Genomic DNA, 19,506 nt, shown 5'->3' with positions numbered 1-19,506 from the left:
AAAAAAAAAAAAAAAAAAAACAACAAGAACAAACCCCTGTTGCCTCCCCCCTTCCCATGCTTGCTACCCCACCCTCTCCCACTTTTTGGCCCTGGCATTCCCCTACCCTGGGGCACAGAACCTTCACAGGGCCAAGGGCCTCTCCTCCCATTGATAATTGACTTTGCAGTCCTCTACTATACATATGCTGCCAGAACAATCAGTCCCACCATGTATAGTCCTTGATTGGTGGTTGAGTCCCTGGGAGCTCTGAGGTACTAGTTAGTTCATATTGTTGTTTGTCCTAAGGGGCTGCAAACCCTTCAGCTCCTCTGGTCCTTTCTCTAACTCCTTCATTGGGAACCGTGTACTCAGTTCAATGGATGGCTGTGAGCCTCTACATCTGTATTAGTCGGGTACTGTCAGAGCCTCTCAGGAGATAGCTATATCAGGCTGGCTTGTCCTTCCTTCAGTCTCTGCTCCATAGTTAATCTCTGCAACTCCTTCCATGGGTATTTTGTTCCCCCTTTTAAGAAGGAATGAAGTGTCCACATTTTGGTCTTCCTTCTTCTTGAGTTCCTTATGGTTTGTGGGTTGTTCTTTCTGTATTCCGAACTTCTGGGCTAATAACCACTTATCAGTGAGTGCATTCCATGTGTGTTCTTTTGTGATTGGGTTACCTCACTCAGGATGATATTCTCCAGATCCATCCATTTCCCTAAGAATTTCATAAATTCATTGTTTTAAATAGCCCTCAGCCACACTTTTAAAAGATGTTTAGTGTAGCTTGTGCCTGGTGTATTTTGTGATAGTTCTCTTCAAGCTCAGTTATAAATTAATGGTCTTGGTAATGATGCATGCTGATACATGAATGAAAACCAATGATGAATTTCAGAATGACTGGGGCTGAGTTATGCAGAGATTGTAACTAGCTCCTAGACTATATCAGAGAAACTCGTGTTGGTCAAGACCTTTTGATGCCAGGGAGGAGGGACTGGGGGTGAAACTCCAAAGCCATTCCACCACAAATTACCTCAGCCAGTCACCCTGGCCTGAGGCCTACACTGTTTATTTTTAACAAAGCATGGTTTTAGCTTTCTCCACACTAATTTTGGATTTGTGAATCACTTGCTCCTGGCAGAGGGTTTGTGTTCATTACATTCCTGTTGACAGTTTAAACACATATCCTGATAACAATTTCCAATTCAGCCCAAGAGTGGCAACTTGAAATATCAGCAAGCTATTCTTCTGAAGTGAGAAGCATAGGCTATCATCTAATTGCTCACTGACTGAGTGACTGACAAAGAATTCTAACTTAAAAGGAATCAGAGAATTTAAAAATAAAATAAAATAAAATCCTCAAAGTGACTAGCACACAAGAGAAAATGGGAAATTTCACCAGAGTTTAAAAAATAAGTCAGGTATAAATGTTGGTAATTTAAGGCAAGACATTAGAGATTAATTCTGCGGTCTTGTTGTAATATTGATTCAGCTAAGCAAAGAACAGATAAATTGAAGACAGTTCAGCTGAATTTCCATGTACCTAAATGCAAAAGAGGGGGAGGTAGAAAAATGTGAGCAAAGCATGTCAACCTACAGGACAATTTTATTTGGGATATGTGAGCACTTGTGGGAGAGGGGAATACGGTCAAATAACAGTGTATACAATTCTCAAAGAACTAATAAAAATGATACAATAATTCTAAAGAATTAATAAGTATTTTTAAAAGAAATTTTATTTTAAAAATTTTCCATTTAAATATGACAGTGAATATACTGTTTAACTGATAAAATAATGAACTTCTAAGTCTTGTCCCTGAATTTTGAAGATCTAGAAAAGAAAATGACCACTGATAGCTTTTTGGAGTGGGAGGAGTAAGAGATGCCACATGTAAGTCATGGTAAAAGCATGATGGGAATCTTGAGAATTTTAGTGATATATGGCAAGTGTGTTGGGTGACATGAGCTAGAATCATCTGAAACTGGGGAACCTCAATTGATAAAATGCCCCCATAAGATCTGGCTATAAGGTATTTTCTTAATTAGCGATTGATGGAGGGGGACCAGCCCATTATGAGTAGGACCATCCCTGGGCTGAAGGTCCTAGGCTCTATAAGAAAGCAAGTTGAAGAAGCCACAGTGAGCAATCCAGTAAGCAGCATGCTTCTATGACCTCTGCATCAGGTTCCTGCTCTGCTTGAGCTCCTGCCCTCACTGTTTTTGATGATGAACAGGTATATGAACTGTGAGTAAAATAAAGCCTTTCCTCTCAATAAATAAATAAATAAATAAACAAATAAACAAATAAATAAAATGAATTGGCCAGCCTAATCATTCATCAAACCCTACTGAGGTTCTCTTGTGTTCCAGATCTCATTTCCTTCCTCAGCAAGCATTACCTACCCTTCCTTGGTGAGGAAGCACAATGTCTGTGAATTGGGATTAGTTCCAGGCCCTGCTACCATACTCAGGTCCTACTAGACTTTCTAACGATTCTGTAAGTCTGAGAATAAGGATCTGCCTATCTGGTAAGTGCTATCTAAAACCATTCTAGTGTACTATCATCCAATAGAAAGTTAACACTATAGGGACTTGGGCTGTTGGGAGTGGAAAAGGCAAGGACTGGTGGAAGAAGTGTGTCACTGGGGGCATATCTTTGAAGGATAAAATCTTGGCCCAGTTCCTGCCTGCTACTCCTCTATATTTCCTAGCTGCCCTGAGGAAAGCATCCTCCTTTACAACATGGCCCTGCCATGATGATATTCTGTCTTGTCTGGCATCCAGAAACAGAACCAACTAACCCCAGACAGAAACCTGTGAGAGTGGGAACCAAAGTAAGTCCTCCTTTTTGGTTGCAGAGACAAAAACTAAAGGCATAACTATATGAAGAAGGTAACAGAGCAGGTGAAATGAATGCTGACTGCATATTATTTACCCTATTAGTTCTGAAATAACATTGTTTCAACATGTAATGAATATTAGAAAATCTGTGAATTAGTTTACAATTTGAGAGGGAAGCAATGCCTTGAAAGCTGCTGTGTGTTTTATACTTTCAACACATCTCAGTCAGCAGCAACAACACTTTAAGAGCTTCAGGCCTCCTGCTATTAGTGCCCTTGGAGGATGCCATGGAATCTACTGTTTAAACCATTTTCTGCTACAACATATCAAAACATATGATAACACAGCACCCTAACAGTGACTTCTAAGGCTACTTATTCTGAAAATGTGTAAGTGGTCCAGCCCTTCATTCATGTGAGCATAGGCTGGTAGAGCTCTTATAGATGATGAAGTGTGAATAACATATTTAATCAAGGACAAATACTGTATCTTGCAAAGGAGAGTCAACTTCAAATATAGCCCAATGAGGGCATTTGGCTAACATCTGATTCCTATGGACTGGAGGAGACCAACAGGAGATGGAGGCAGTAAGAATTATAGTTCATTGCCTTGATCATCTTTGGAGTACCATAACATCCTTTAGGAACTTTGTAATAGAAAAGACTTGAAATCCTCTGTAAGGAGTGGTATGTTCATATGCAAATAGTACACTGGGAGGGAGCAAGCCTCCCAGGAGTGTGGACAGGCCTGTGAATGCAGGGAAGATCACCTCTGCTTCTCAGAGGAACCCACTCAGATCCCTCAGGACACAGGAACCAGGGGGTGGCCTGGTACAGGAGTGCTTCTGTCTCTGTCTGCACCAAAGCTGATCCTGTGCCACAGAGCTCCATACACAAACACTGCCAGGAGAGAGCTGGTCTCCCAGGAGTGCCTACACACCTGTGAGCTCAGGTAAGACTCACTTGTCTTCAAATTCCTGGCCCAAGAGGGACACTTCCAGAACCATCAGGACACAGGAACTAAGGATCAGCTGGGGACAGGATCCTTCTGGTCTCTGTCTGCACCCCAGAGCTGACCCTGTAACACACAGCTCTCCATACCCAAATTCCTCCTGGAGAGAACTGGTCTCCCAGGAGTACTGACACACAGGCTTGCAGGACAGACAAGGCACAGTCAGAGACAGCAAGACCAGCTAACATCAGAGATAACCAGATGGCGAAAGGCAAGCACAAGAACATAAGCAACAGAAACCAAGACTGCTTGGCATCATCAAGAACACAGTTCTCCCACCACAGTGAACCCTGGTTACCTCAACATACCAGAAAAGCAAGACCCTGATTTAAAATCATATCTCATGATGATAATAGAGGAATTTAAGACGGACATGAATAACTCCCTTAAAGAAATACAGGAGAACACAGGTAAACAGGTAGAAGACCTTAAAGAGGAAACACAAAAATCCCTTAAAGAAGTACAGGAAAACACAATCAAACAGGTGAAGGAATTGAACAAAACCATCCAGGATCTAAAAATGGAAATAGAAACAATAAAGAAATCACAAAGGGAGACAACACTGGAAATAGAAAACCTGGGAAAGAGACCAGGAGTGCAAGCATCACCAACAGAACACAAGAGATAGAAGAGAGAATCTCAGGGGCAGAAGATATCATAGAAAACATTGACACAACAGTCAAAGAAAATGCAAAACGCAAAAAGTTCCTAACCCAAACATCCAGAAAATCCAAGACACAATGAGAAGTCCAAATCTAAGGATAATAGGTTTAGAAGAGAGTGAAGATTCCCAACTTAAAGGGCCAATAAATACCTTCAACAAAATTATAGAAGAAAACTTCCCTAACCTAAGGAAAGAGATGCCCATGAACATACAGGAAGCCTACAGAACTCCGAATAGATTGGACCAGAAAAGAAATTCCTCCCTTCACATAATAATCAAAACACCAAATCCACAAAACAAAGAAAGAATATTAAAAGCAGTAAGGGAAAAAAGGTCAAGCAACATATAAAGGCAGACCTATCAGAATTACACCACATTTCTCGTCAGAGACTACAAAAGCCAGAAGATCCTGGGCAGTTGTCATTCAGACCCTAAGAAAACACAAATGCCAGCCCAGGCATACCGAACAAAGCTCTCAATTACCATAGATGGAGAAACTAAACTTAAACAATATCTTTCCACAAACCCAGCCCTTCAAAGGATAGTAAATGGAAAACTCCAACACAAGGAGAGAAACTACACCCTAGAAATAGCAAGAAAAAAAAATCTTCTTTTAATAAACCAAAAAGAAGATAGCCACATAAACATAATTCCACCTCTAACAACAAAAATAACAGGAAGCAAAAATCACTTTTCCTTAATATCTCTTAATATCAATGGACTCAATTTCCCAATAAAAATACATAGACTAAGAGACTGGATACACAAAGAGTACCCAGCATCTTGCTGCATACAGAAAACCCACCTCAGTGTCAAAGAAAACACTACTTCAGAATAAAGGGCTGGAAAGCAGTTTTCCAAGCAAATGGTCCCAAGAAACAAGCAGGAGTAGCCATCCTAATATTGGGTAAAATCGACTTTCAACCAAAAGTTATCAAAAAAGATAAGGAAGGACACTTCATATTCATCAAAGGAAAAATCTACCAAGAAGAACTCTCAATTCTGAACATTTATGCTCCAAATGCAAGGGCACCCAAAATTCTCAACTGAGGAATACTGAATGGCTGAGAAGTACCTAAAGAAATGTTCAACATCCTTAGTCATCAGGGAAATGCAAATCAAAACAACCTTGAGATTCCACCTCACACCAGTCAGAATGGCTAAGATCAAAAATTCAGGTGACAGCAGATGCTGGGGAGGATGTGGAGAAAGAGGAACACTCCTCCATTGCTGGTGGAATTGCAAGCTGGTACAACCCCTCTGGAAATCAGTTTGGTGGTTCCTCAGAAAATTGGAAATAGTACAACCTGAGGAACCAGCAATACCACTCCTGGGGCATATACCCAGAAGAGGCTCTAACATGTAATAAGGACATATACTCCATGTTCATAGCAGCCTTATTTATAATAGCCAGAAACAGGAAACAACCCAGATGTCCCTCAACAGAGGGATACAGAAAATGTGGTTCACTTACACAATGGAGTACTACTCAGCTATTAAAAACAAATTTATTAAATTCTTAGGCAAATGAATGGAACTAGAAAATATCATTCTGAGTGAGGTAACCCAGTCACAAAAGAACACACATGGTATGCACTCACTGATAAGTGGATATTAGCCCAGAAGCTTGCAATAACTAAGATACAATTCACAGACCACATGAAGCTCAAGAAGGAAGATCAAAATGTGGATACTTTGGTCCTTCTTAGAAGGTGGAACAAAATACCCATGGAAGGAGTTACAGAGACAAAGTATGGAGCAGAAACTGAAGGAAAGGCCATCCAGAGACTGCCCTACCTGGGTATCCATCCCATATATAGTCATCAAACCCAGACACTATTGTGGATGCCAGCAAGTGCTGGATGACAGGAGCCTAATATAGCTGTCTCCTGAGAGGCTCTCACAGTACCCGAGTAATGTAGAAGTAGAGGCTCACAGCCATCCATTGGACTCTGTAAGGGTCCCCAATGAAGGAGCTAGAGAAAGGACCCAAAAAGCTGAAGGGTTTGCAGCCCCTTAGGAGGAACAACAATATGAACTAACTAGTAACCCCAGAGCTCCCAGAGTCTAAACCACCAACCAAAGAGTACACATGGAGGGAGTCATGGCTCCAGCTGCATGTAAAGCAAAGGATGGCCTTGTAGGTCTTCAATGGAAGGAGCAGCCCTTGGTCCTGTGAAGGTTCTATGCCCCAGTGTAGGGGAATGCCAGGGCCAGGAAGCGGGAGGAGGTGGGTTGGTGAGCAGGGGAAAAAGGAGGGGATAAGGGGTTTTTGGAGGGGAAACCAAGAAAGGGGATAACATTTGAAATGTAAATAAAGAAAATATCTAAAAAAAAAAAATAGAAAGATCATGGAGCAAATAAAATATCCATTAAAAAAATGAGTGGTATGTTCTCCCTTTAGGTTTATACAGAATACTATACAATCTTTATGTGGGCTGGGCTAAGATGTATCAGGAATAGCAATGTAGTAGGAGGTTGAAGGAAGTAGTAAAACAATGGTAAAGCCTAAAAGAAATGCCCTTGTTCAGTGACTACCAGAGATGAGAACTTCTAGATACACTGGTACAATAGCATATAGTGCTAAGCTACACATAAATGTGGAAGACAGAGGCAGCAGAATGTAGTTTATTATGTCTGGTGTGACTTGTTATGTTATTTTCTATAGGAGTACAGAAAAAATTTAGTAGAGATATCAGAAAAGGATACACAGAGCAGGTCAGGCTTGAGATAAGCTTGGTACATTTAGTTAAGCAAAGTTGGAAGAATTTGAGTGGAATTGGGAGACATCAGGTAAGGGAAACAGCCAGCCCAAAGTGGGTCAAAAAATATTTTGGTAGGAGCAGTGTGGTCTTGACGGAAGACAGAAGGATACAGTTGCCTAAGATCAGGCTTTGGGCTTTATATTCTCCTTTGTATGAACTTTGGGAAAGGCTTTGGAGCAGGGCAATATTGGGATTAGATTCTGACTGTTGTTGAAAGACCCCCAGAACTGGGGAGATCCTTACTCAAGTCTCGGGATGACGCGACCACCCAATGACTCACGAGAGACTGAACTTGCTGCAATCACATGAGGTTTATTGGGGATACCGGTACCGGGTCGATCTCATGACCATGCTGGCCAGAGTTCGACTCCGGGGTCGATCTCGTGACCATGCTGGCCAGAGTTCGACACCAAACACAAGAAGTGTCGGGTATTTAAAGGAAGCTGGGGGTGGAGAGAGGGTTACAGAACATAAACAGTGGAAAATTTTAGAAGGACCCGACCCAAGGTATTCAGCTAGGGAGGGGAACACATTCATTCCAGGAATGTAATCTTCATCCACTGGTTGGCAGGGTGGAGAGTCTCATAAACCACTAGACCTTCATTCTTAGTACCACCCTCATTGTGGATCAGCCAGGAGGGGCAGGTATCGGGAACCAGAGAACTGGCTACTCCGCCTTTTTTTGGCTTGTGGCAGAGGTTTTCCATGCCCGCTTTTAGGTAAAAGTTATACATTATACATTCTAAGATTCTCCAGCCTTTCATTGTCAAAGGGCAAATAATTTTGTAGCTAGGTGCCACGGACCGGGTTCGTTTCGGGGACCCCAATTTCCACGGAATGAGAATTCTGGTCAGGTGGGCAATAAGTTGGCAGATGATAAATGGACTCAACACAAGGGTGTGGTGAATCTGAATGTATTTGTGCAAGGTGAAATTCAGGCTTAAATACCATACAGCAAGCAGGGCAGATGACAGGAGTCACATAAGCAGGCGGGGGTAACAGCAAGAGGCGCAAGACTGAGGTCACGTAGGTTAAGTGACCGCACATCAAGGTCAGTGGGATCTGGTAGCCAGGTGTGAAGCAGGAGGAACAGGAGTGGAGCCCTCCCTGTTGAGGCATTTTGGTATTCCTATGCTAATTCTCTGGTTCTGCTGGAGGCAATGACTAGGAGGTTCCCACCTGGCACTTCTAGCTAATATCCTTGAGTGAGGGAAGCCCTTCATTATTCTCTAGCAGGTAAAACATTTCTAACTATTGTGAACTATCTATTGCCCTAAGGAATGTGCTTGACCTCTGTTGCTAGCTCTGGCAAGGCAGATTCCTTGAAAGAAATTCAAAGTTATGGAAAGCTAGGTATAAACCTAGGATAGGTTGGAAATATTGTGCTGGCCAGGAAACAATGCCCAACCTTAGCCATTTATGAATCATTTCTTGGGGTACCTTTATGCCTAATTATGAGGCCATGTTGATGATTGGAAAGACTGATCTGGAACACGTCTGAGTTAGGAGATACCAGCTACTGTCTGAATATCCAGGAGGCACAGAACTCCTTTTGGATCCTTATTGCCTCTTATCCTTAATCAGGCTTTTATCCCCGATATTTTGGATATGACTGGAGTAGACAAGTGTGCATGTCAGCTAGGCATAGAAGAAAATAGTTTGACAAGAGAAGTTTGATCAGGAATACCAGCCTCATCCTCAAGAGGTCAGGACCAGCAATGAGCATTGGGGGTAGGGGCAATATGAGTGAACTAATAGCACTTTCCATGGATGATTGCAGAGATGGTACCTTGGTTTCTTTTTACTGCTGTGACAAAACACCATGACCAAGGCAACTTATGAAAGAATGTAATTGGTCTTATAAAGGATTAGAGTTCATGATGATGGAACAAAATGGTGGTGGCAAGACCGACTGGAAACTCACATTTTATTCCACAAGTAGGAGACAGAAAGAGTATGTTTGCCACTGGAAATGACACTAGTCTTTGAAACCTAAAGACTGTCCCTGTGACACACCTCCTCCAAAAATCCAATACCAACTTCTCCCAAACAGTTGCATCAACTGGGGACCAAGTACTCAAATATATGACCCTATGGGACCATTCTCACTGAAACCACCGCAGACTGGAAGGAAGTGGGGGAAGGTAATGGTTAGAAGAGAGGTACTGCTCAAAGAAGCAAGGACAGAAAGGAACAAGAGAACGGGAGAAGGAAGAGAGAAAGAATCAGGTGTAATTGGCACAACCCTATGACCCAAGCATCTGGAAGGCAAAGGCAGGAGGACCACACTAAGTTCAAAGCCAGTGTGATTTACAATGTGAGGTCCTGTCACAAAACAAAGAAGAAAGGGAGAAGAGGAGGAGGAGGAGGAGGGAAGAAAGGAAGAAACTGATGATCCCAAGGATTTTAAGATGGTGGGGAGCAATGGCTGACCCTCTATAGAGAAATACCAGAATAATCTCTCCAGAGTGTGCCCCAGCTAGTTAATCTGGGAGGCTACCTCTTTTGATGCACACATTGAAACCAAGGTGAAGGGCTATGTTTATTTTGACTGTGACCCTTTTCCAGTTGTTACTGGAGAAACTGTGAGCACCAGACAATTTTATTTTATTTTATTTTATTTTATTTTATTTTATTTTATTTTATTTTGGGGGGGGGGAGTTGATAGTTCATCATCCACAAAGTCAGAGCAGACAATTATATTTTATGAACAATCCCACAGCGAGGTGGTAAAACATCTGTTTCTAGGAGACATAGTCTACAGCCTTCTGCAGAGAGAGAGGGAGAGAGAGGTGGTTATTCTTATGAAGTCAGTTAATACTCAAAAAAGATTTTCAATCCAATTTAAAGCAGATTTTGTCCAAACTTTAGATTGTTCTTGGAGAGAAATGAGACTGTCTTAATTCCTAGGAAGCCTCCAAAGGCAGCAGCATCTACCTCCTCTTGCAGGTCTGGCAAGGTCTTTGCTGGGCTGCCCTGGTACCTTTGTATTTGTACAGATGCAGATGTGGAACAGCCTGGTGCTCTGTCTCATTTCTCACCAGCCTCAGGCAAATATTCCCTATCTTTTCCAAGTGATGGATTCAAAGCCCAGACTCAGGGAACGGCTGGAAATAACAAAAAAACTGTCTGCAGGGAAATCTAAGCCCTCACTTCACTGTTGGGCCAAGAAAGAGGAAGAAAGGGCAAAAGGAAAGGGGAAAGTAACATAATTTTCCATGTCTGTTTCATTTTGTCTACGGATTGTAATTTGACCACCTCATGCTTTCTTTTAGTTTTAATATACATTGAGGAAGAGAGACAGGCATGTGAAAAACTCAATAAAACCACGGCGTTTGGTTGATAGAAAATTTACCCTTTTGTTTCCCCTGGAAGAAATCCAACAACCTTGGGCTGTTGACAAACATTCCCCTTTGCTGCCCCAATTCCCTTGAAGCCAGAATGAAGTAATCAAACTTCTCTAAGCAAATACGTAATATACTAATTTGCATATTATTTCCATAAGAAATGATGCAGGGAATTTTCTCCAGTTGGAGAAACCCAACCACAGGACCTTGTTGCACTTCATGTTGTATCTTATTTCCTGCCATCACTGTCCTATGAGATTTTCCCAGCTATACTGTAATTTCAACCTCACACCCCACTGCACCATTATCCAACATTTTGTTTAACAACCAAATTAAATTACTTAAACCTTCATCCTTAGTAGCCACAGGAAATCCATTCACTTCTAGAAGATTCCATAGGACTCCAGAGAGATTTATTACTACCTCATAACAGTTCCTGGAGGCTCTTTCTGCTGGATCTACTCCAAGAGTTAGTACAGTCCCTCCCCAAAGCTGTATAGTTTAATCAGCTTCCTCTTTTCTTCTGGGTCTGGGTTAGTTGTTGGCACCTACTGTTTCACTTTAATATCAAGGCCATCTCTGCTCTTCTCAAAGGCCCAGGTGCCAGATCTAGAGAAGGACAAGGAAAATGTATTAACAGCAAAGTACCAGAGCTTTTCCCAGGAAATGAATCAGTGCTTTTCTACCGAAGTCGATTCATTAGGATGATGCTCCTCTCTTTTTCTCATTTCAAATTCATCTGTCTTATCTCAGCCAATCAAACAGTCCTATTAAGCTGTCCCAACAGAAGGGATATCTTTTTCTAGAGATCAACTGAGCACCCACACCTAGCAACAGACTCAGTATGTGGGCACAGTTTTGTTCTACAACAGAAGCATTCTAGGGTATTTACTTCTCTGCACTGGTATCCCTACTTATAGTCAGTGGAATAGACCACATACACAAAGGAGTAGTAGAGATTTCTGAGATTGAGAACTGGGACAGAGAAAAGAGAACAACAAGGAAATTTGCTAGAAGTATTTATTAAGCATGAAGATGTTCACACTCTATACAGCCATGCAAAGAAAACTACTATGTTGCAAAATTTCCACACTTAGGGTTCAGAAAGATGGTAGATTTGTATCCATTTGTTCTATGTCCTCCGGCAAGTTTTTAGCCAGTAAAGCAGGAATAAATATGGATCCATAGCACATATTGTTATTAAATATATATGTGTATTAGTTACACATACACACACATACACACATATATGTATATACATATATATATACATATATATGGAGAGAGAGAGAGAGAAAGAGAGAGAGAGAGAGAGAGTAGTTGATAGTTAGTGGGTATTCAATAAATATTCTCCCTGCAGGGTAGTGGTGGCACATGCTTTAATCCCAGTACTTGGGAGGCAAAGGCAGACAGATTTCAGAGTGAGTTCCAGGACAGCCAGTACACAAAGAAACCTTGTCTCAAAAAGCAAACAAACAAACAAAACCAAAATATTCTTCCTACTTCTACTGTTATTCTCAATGAATAGGGTACCTTAAATACACCAAGTTAACCAAATAGTCTGAAGGTCTACTATGGGGGTTAGAAGGCAGCTCACTGAATCTCTAAACTTTTGGTCTTGCTCCTTTTTTCATTAATATTTTTTGTTAAAATACAAAATAATGGGTTTCATTAAAGCATATTTTTATAACAATTATTGTGCCTTACTCAGATCATTCTCACCCTCCCCTGTTATAGGGAATAACAAGAGAAGTTGCTACTCCTTGCCTCCTCGTGACACCCTCCTGCCTCCTTCCTCCTCCAAGTAATATTTCTTCTGCTTAGAGAATGTTAGATTACTGATGCATAGTTTTCAATATGTAAAATATTATTAAATATTCTTATTGCCTACATTATTTATTGTAATAAATAAAATTCATGGAAGAATATTTCATCAGACTAAGCTCAAGTGTAATAGGCACACCAACACAGATGCCAAGTGACCAAACTGAACTGTGAAATGGTACAATTCCCCCAACAAGAGATTCCGAGCACCAGATGAAGAGGGATCCTGTTTAAACCTTCAGACCAAAGTTATCAAAAGTTTGCTTTTTAGCAATTACTTTTCTGAAGCTCAACTGGGTAACAGGTCTAAAATAATCTTCATTTCTCCCAAGACCAAAAGGCAGAAGAGTCAAATGGTTATCCAGTGCCTATTAGCATGAAAGAATCTGTATCACAAATACCTGTTCCATTTTCAAAGTCCATGCTAGCATCCTAGCCCTTCACCGCCTCCCCCATGCCTCCCCTACCCTGAGCTTCCCCAGCTCATGGGCTTCCCTCCCCCAGCTACTCATTTTTCTTATAAACCTGCTATTTTGATTAAGCTCTCTGTCTCTGTGTGTCTCCTCTGCTCTCCATGTCTCTCACTTATGGTCTTTCTGTCCCTCTCTCTTTCCTCCTGCTCCTGTTTCTCTCGTGTCCAGGTCCAGTCTATTGGCCATGTTCAATTAAAAAAAAAAAAAAAAAAAAAAACCTTCCTCTTATACCATTTCATCAATTTATACAACAGGATCCCTGGTTTTATCCAGCAGCTATCAACTAAAATAATTTTCTTCAAAAGACAAGTCAAATAAAGTCCATGCTCTGTCAACTTCCTATTGCTTTCTAAATAAAACAAAACTCTGTTTTTATAGCCTATCCAGGATGACTTGACCTTCTTCAGGCTGAAATGTCTCTCCCTCTGCAGAAACCATTGACTACTTTCTGCCTGACTCATTTGCTTCTTGTCCATCAGGCCTCAGTTTTTGTGTCTCCTTAACCAGCTCTTCTCCATTCACCCAATCTGAAGCATCTCTGCTGTGGATCTTTGTCTCATGACTTTCATTTCCTTATAACCCAGGCCCCATCCTGAGATGTCTTGCCTAATTTAGAGAAACTGCATCATTGCTTGTTGTGTTCTGTCTGCACAGACAGGCTAAGGAGAAAATGCCCATGATCCACCATCAAGGGGAGATAATAAGTTACAAAGCAGTATTTGGCATGGTCCTTGTGACACTTACAGCACACATATCTGTTGGGTGAATCATGCTTTGTAAAAGTGTCTAAGAAATGGCTAGGTAAAAGTAGGCACACGTATGGAAAGAGTGGGAGTAGGAATATAAATATACTTTTTTTCTCTACATTTACTTGAACAATTTGTATCAGTATATTGTACTAGTATAGAGTAATTGATTGATTAATCAATTACATTGGTTGTGCTCAGAAAATAAAATCAAGCTATTTCTGTTTTTAAAAGAAGAAAAACAGGTTTAAGTATAAGAAATTTGATGCTTAAAATGAAGTGCATTACAGGATCTGAACTGATGGCTGACAAAAAGAACTACAAGTGACTTTAAAAACAAAAGGCTTTCCTGGTTACTCCAGGCTAGGTGTTCACGTCTGAAGATTTCGACTTAGGAGCCTCAAATGGGAAAAGTGTGCTTTTCTGGGTCTGGGTTACCTCACTCAATATAATCTTTTCCAGTTCCATACATGATCCTGAAAAGTTCATGGTTTGTTTTGGTTTTGGTTTTGGTTTTGGTTTACAGCTGAATAGTACAATATATATGTACCACATTTTCATTATCCACTTGTCAACTGAAAGATATCTAGGTCATTACCATTTCATAGCTACTATAAAAGGAGTGGCAGTGAGTTTCTACAGAGTAGGATGTCGAGTCCTTTAGAAATATGCCAAGGAATGGTACAACTGGGTCATATCATTAGCTTTTTGAGAATTCTCCACACTACTTTCCATAGTGGCTGCACCACTTTTTGATCTCAACAGTGAATAAAGGTTTCTTTTCCCCTGCATTCCCTCCAGAATTTGTTGTTGATTATTCTAATCTTTGCCATTCAGAATGGAGAAAGATGAACTCTCAAAGTTGATTTAACTTGCATTTTCCTAATTGAAAACAATGATGAACATTTTTTGAAATGTTTCTTAGCCTCAACCACACACAAAGAATTACAAGCAACTAAGTGATGCTGTCAGTCTTATGGGGTGAAGGACACTACATCTGACCAGAGTTGCTTTCCTGAGCAGAGGTAGTGATAGAGCAAGGGTCACTTACCAGGCACTGAAGAAATGGCTCTCCCTCTGCAGAAACCGTTGACTACTTTCTGTCTTCAGGAAAAGGTGGGGCCTCGGAAGCCTGTCCCTCAAGAGATTAAATTGTAGTACTTTTTTGTTTTTTTGAGACAGGGTTTCTCTGTGTAATAGCCCCAGCTGTGCTAGACTCACATTGTAAACCCCCGCTAGCTGGTCTTGAATTTACAGAGGCCTCTCTCTCCTGAGTTCTGGAATTAAAGACCCCATGACGGGGCCTATCTTCAGTACTTTTAAAAGAGTGTAAAATTCAAAGTTAGTCTCTATTTTTGAAAGTTTTCTTGGAACACAATCAAGTTCTCTCTGTTTCATATTTCCTTGCCTGCCTCCACAACACATCACTGAGTTGAGAGGATCCATACAGTCGGCAACACTAAGCTTACCATCTGAAACTCTACAGAAAACATTTGCCAATCTCCATTGACTGAAACCTCTGATCAGTAACTATATCTTGATTATTTCATTTTGTCTATGTGGACATGTGTAAATGAGACTCTGCATGTGTTCTGGAGGAGGGACCAGAATATATACAAGGAGAATGTGTCTAGAGATCCAGTGAAAACTAGAACAGGTGAGCTTTATCTACCTGCCCCCATTGCTGTTGGGTAAGGATCTTTGGGTACAGCTGATTTGAGGAGGAGTTCCCACACCCCTGTAAGTAACTCCTCAGCTAAGTTCTGTAAGGAAGTCCAATAAACTTAACAGGTCCCTAGAGTGAACTTTGGTGGAATCTTAGAAGAGAACTTTAGTCACCCCCTGGGAAGGAATTTTAACAATACATACATACTTATGTATGATCAGGAATAAACTACGTATGAATAAACTACCCAACCTGTGGGTTCTTTCCTAGTAAACAGCCCTGGGGTGACAGTTCCCATTTTGTTGTTATTGTTTTATTTTTTATTTATTATTATTCTTAATTTTTATGTTTGACTGTATGCTTGTGCACTTTTATGTGTGTTTGTGCACTTTTGTATTCCTGGTGCCCACAAAGTCCAGAAGAGCATATTAGACTCCCTGGTACTGGATTTGCAGATGGTTGTGAGCCACCATGTGTTTACTGGGAATTGAACGCAGGACCTCTGGAAGAGCAGTCAGTCCCCTAACCACTGAGCCACCTCCAGTCCAACTCTAATTTTGTTGTTATGAAAAAAGAAGCCTCTCAAGTTGTGTAAAAGACTCAGCAATAATAGCTCCTCACCCCCAAACCCCCACGCCCATGTAAACTGAAGGAGCATGCACATGTGCATGATTACTTATGTCTACACAACTTGAATTCTTTGAATGTGTCATGAGAAACTTAAAGTGATGGACACACACCCCCCATCATTGGAGAGGCAGAGCTGGATTGACAGAGAGAAGGGAAGGCAAAACTTTGACTCTATCCCTCTTTAGTATTCTTTTGATATTTAAATCATTGAATATATGACATTTTAAAAAATTAAATATTTTAAGAAATTAAACAAAAATTCACAAGTAATGCACCACTAGTCCTTCTCAATAATGTGGTCCAGACCTACCTCTCCTAGGCATCCTTTCTTCTCAGCAGGTAAGGGTGTTGGGCATGATTTCCTACTCCTCACAACCATCTCTATGCCATCAGGAAACAGGTTTCTTCTTTCTGGACTCCATCTGATCTATCCACACTGTAATCTTCAATAATACTATACCTTCCTACCTACTCATGACCTCTTCCATACCTTTAGTGTTTCTTCTTCATGCAGACTACCTGCCATCCTCCATCGCCCTACATCTTTCTCCTTTTCTTTCCTGAGTCTCTGGCCACTGTCTTTACCTGTCAGTAACCTCTGAAATGGTTACAAGCTTCCCCTATAAGAACATGACACTCAGTATTCTGAAGTTGTTCATGTCTACTCCACCAGCTTGGGCCACCACAGTCAGTTTTCTTAGTGCTTCCAAGTCCTCTGTCTGTAGAGCCATCACAACTATCCTCAGTCCCAGAACACCACACTGTGGCATTTCCTTACCCATAGCTTTCCTGCTCTGCCCTCTATAGTGAAGGCTACACCACGTACCCATTTGGGCTTTCTGCTCTCTGACTTCAACCTATTATCTTCTGTGGTTTATCAAATGCTTGTTTTTATATTTCCAAGACATTATCTAAATGGCTGTTTTCTCCTTTAACTCTAACGAAGTAGTTACCCAAAATTAAACTTGATTCTGTATTTTAGATCTGAAGTGTTTGCCAATTGTTTTGTGTTTAAGTAGAGGTAAGTTTTTTGAAGACATCAGATCATGAAAACTCTAACCTTATTAATAGACTGATCAACTGATCAGTTCAGACTTTGGTGGAATTACTAGCAGGTAGTGGAAACTTTAAGAGATGGACAGACTAGTTCACTGGGCACTTATCCAGGAAGGGCTTATCTTATCCCTAGTTCCCTCCTTCTGTTTCCTAGCTTCCATGACCCACACAGCTTTACTCCACTGCTGTGTTCTGCTTCACCATGGCCCAGAGATAATGGAACTGTGTGACCATGCACCAAAGCCACTGACATTATGAGCCAAAATAAACCTTTGTCTATTTAAGTTGGTTAACTCAGGTAATTTGTTACCACAGTGAAAAACTGCGATGTCTAGCCACTGAAGGCTTGTCCTCTTAGGCTGTCAACCTCACTCAGCTCTCCTCCTGACTCATCTTTCCTGATACATCGTCTGGCCTTTCCTCAGAGTTCCTTTCATGACTCATCAGATACCACACCATTACTTCATCTGTCTCTCTTCTTTGTTGCATTTTGTGGCATGCCATTCATCACTATGTCACTTTCATACTCACTTTCTCTTCCGGTCCCTCTTCTCCATTCACTTACCACTGTGAGTGTCCTCAAACACTACAGTCTATGCAAGATCCCTTTTTGAAGACTTCATTTTTTCACATTAAAGAACAACTTTCACATTAGTAACTGAAGCACAAGACAGAGAGGTGCCACACACACACACATACACACTCTCGTGCTCATGCATACACACACACTCATGCTCACACATGCGTGTGCACACACACTGCTTTATTACATGGATGGATTAGATTATGGCAATGAGCACATTACATCCAGGGAATGCCTCAGATCACTTAGAGTTTCTGGCAAAATGTACATCTAGGTGGGAGCAGGAAAGGATTGCCCAACAATGGACCCATAGCCTGGGGTGGAGACTGCGGCCCCATAGGTCTTAGGACCTCATAATACTTTCCCATGACTCCACTTCAGTATTACTACCTATAGGTTACCAATGGATGGTCTGTGGTTGGCATTCAACATAATTGAAATAGAGTTTACAAAAGAAAAGTAGGAAGTACTCTCTTGAGAAGTGAGTATGACAGGATTTTATTCAGTTCCTTATGCTACAACACCAGACACTAGTGACTTTCTGCTGCAGCGCCACACAGTGACCTGCTTGCCAGGCGTAGTAATATAGTGGGAACTGAATTAGAGGTGGAAGAACTCCTCAGAAGCTGAGTTCATAAGTCATCCAAGAGGTAGCTCTAGGAATGCTTGAAGTTGCCCCAGGGCAGTCATACTTCCACCTAAGCATCTAGTAGTCATTGTCTGGAGTGTTTAAAAAAAAAAAAAAAACTTTATCACGCACTGTTCTAAATGTTGGCAATATAAATGCCAAGAAAAGTTGTCCCCTTCCTCCTAAAAGATCATACTCTAAGACCCATTGAACTACATGTTAAATCAAGTGTAATCTAGAGTTAGATCATCTTAAGAGAAACAAGTACAAAGCATTATCATATTTAATGTAGTCTGATGCTTATAACATCTTTTCACATCTATTACTATATTTAATATGTATAGTACTTGAGAAAAGGAAGCAGGAGAATTGTTAAGAGTTTGAGACCAGCCTAGACTACATAGTAAGTTCTAGGTTAGGCCGTGGTGGTACACACCTTTAATGCCAGAACTTGGGAGGAATAGTCAGGTGAATCTCTGTGAGTTTGAGGACAGTCTGGTCTACAAAGAAGATTCCAGGACAACCAGAGCTACATAGTGAGACCCTGTCTCAAAAACAACAACAGCAAAAACACAGTGAATTCTCAAGACCCTATCATAAAAAAGAAAATTCCTATCATCCCAAAAAAGTGCACAGAGAGAATATTGTGGTACCCATGATAGAGAAGAGGACATTAAAATATGAATAAGTCATGTACACAATTGTGTTTCTAGCCTGTGCCTGACAGCTGGGGCAAGAACCCAAGAAGTCAGGTGGGATTCACCTAGTTCTGCCTTTCCCCGTTCCCTGAGCTGCTTAGGAAAGCTGCTAAGTTGGCTGTTTTTCTTCTATAGTTCCTTTACTAGTAAGAATCTCTTCTCCAGGGAATTCCTGGTACAGAAGACACAGATGGACCTAAAAACTAGCAAAACTTGCCCTGACCACATTGTAGGGCTCTAATGCATTCGTATAGCCTGCACTACATAATGCACTACTCTATTGAAAGCACTTTCAGGTGCAATAAAACCAGACCTAATCTTAGTCTGTTGTAGCTACCATTCTAAGAAGGAAATTTTCCAGGCTTCCTTTCTTTTCCCAAGTGTCTGCCTTTCCCAGAACTCAATAGAAGCAGGAAGCATGCTTTATTCACCACTACTGGCAACAATCCATGTGGCTAACATGATTATGAGCTTCCTGTGAGCAACGTGCATTGTTGAGGAAACAGCAAAAGATGAAGACAGGTTATCTTTGAGAGAGAGGAAGCTACCTCCTTGGTCTGTGCTCTCTATCTCAGCGCATACCCTTGTGCTTCTC

At 41.1% G+C, this 19,506-nt stretch overlaps 1 long non-coding RNA gene across 2 annotated transcripts; it reads right to left on the bottom strand.

Annotated features, from left to right (window-relative positions):
- Nucleotides 1-9,860: 9,860 nt before the first annotated feature.
- On the bottom strand, nt 9,861-14,989 carry LOC116097602. Of its 2 annotated transcripts, none has more exons than XR_004121484.1 (3): nt 14,702-14,989; nt 11,031-11,216; nt 9,861-10,028 (listed from the first exon to the last, which is right to left on the bottom strand). It is a non-coding gene; the product is annotated as an uncharacterized LOC116097602 (long non-coding RNA). The 2 variants fall into 2 exon arrangements; XR_004121485.1 differs by having other exon boundaries at nt 11,160-11,216.
- Nucleotides 14,990-19,506: the final 4,517 nt, after the last annotated feature.

Source organism: Mastomys coucha, unplaced genomic scaffold (genome assembly GCF_008632895.1).
Source record: "Mastomys coucha isolate ucsf_1 unplaced genomic scaffold, UCSF_Mcou_1 pScaffold19, whole genome shotgun sequence".
NCBI lineage: Eukaryota > Metazoa > Chordata > Mammalia > Rodentia > Muridae > Mastomys > Mastomys coucha.
This window is presented reverse-complemented; position numbering and strand designations above follow the sequence as displayed.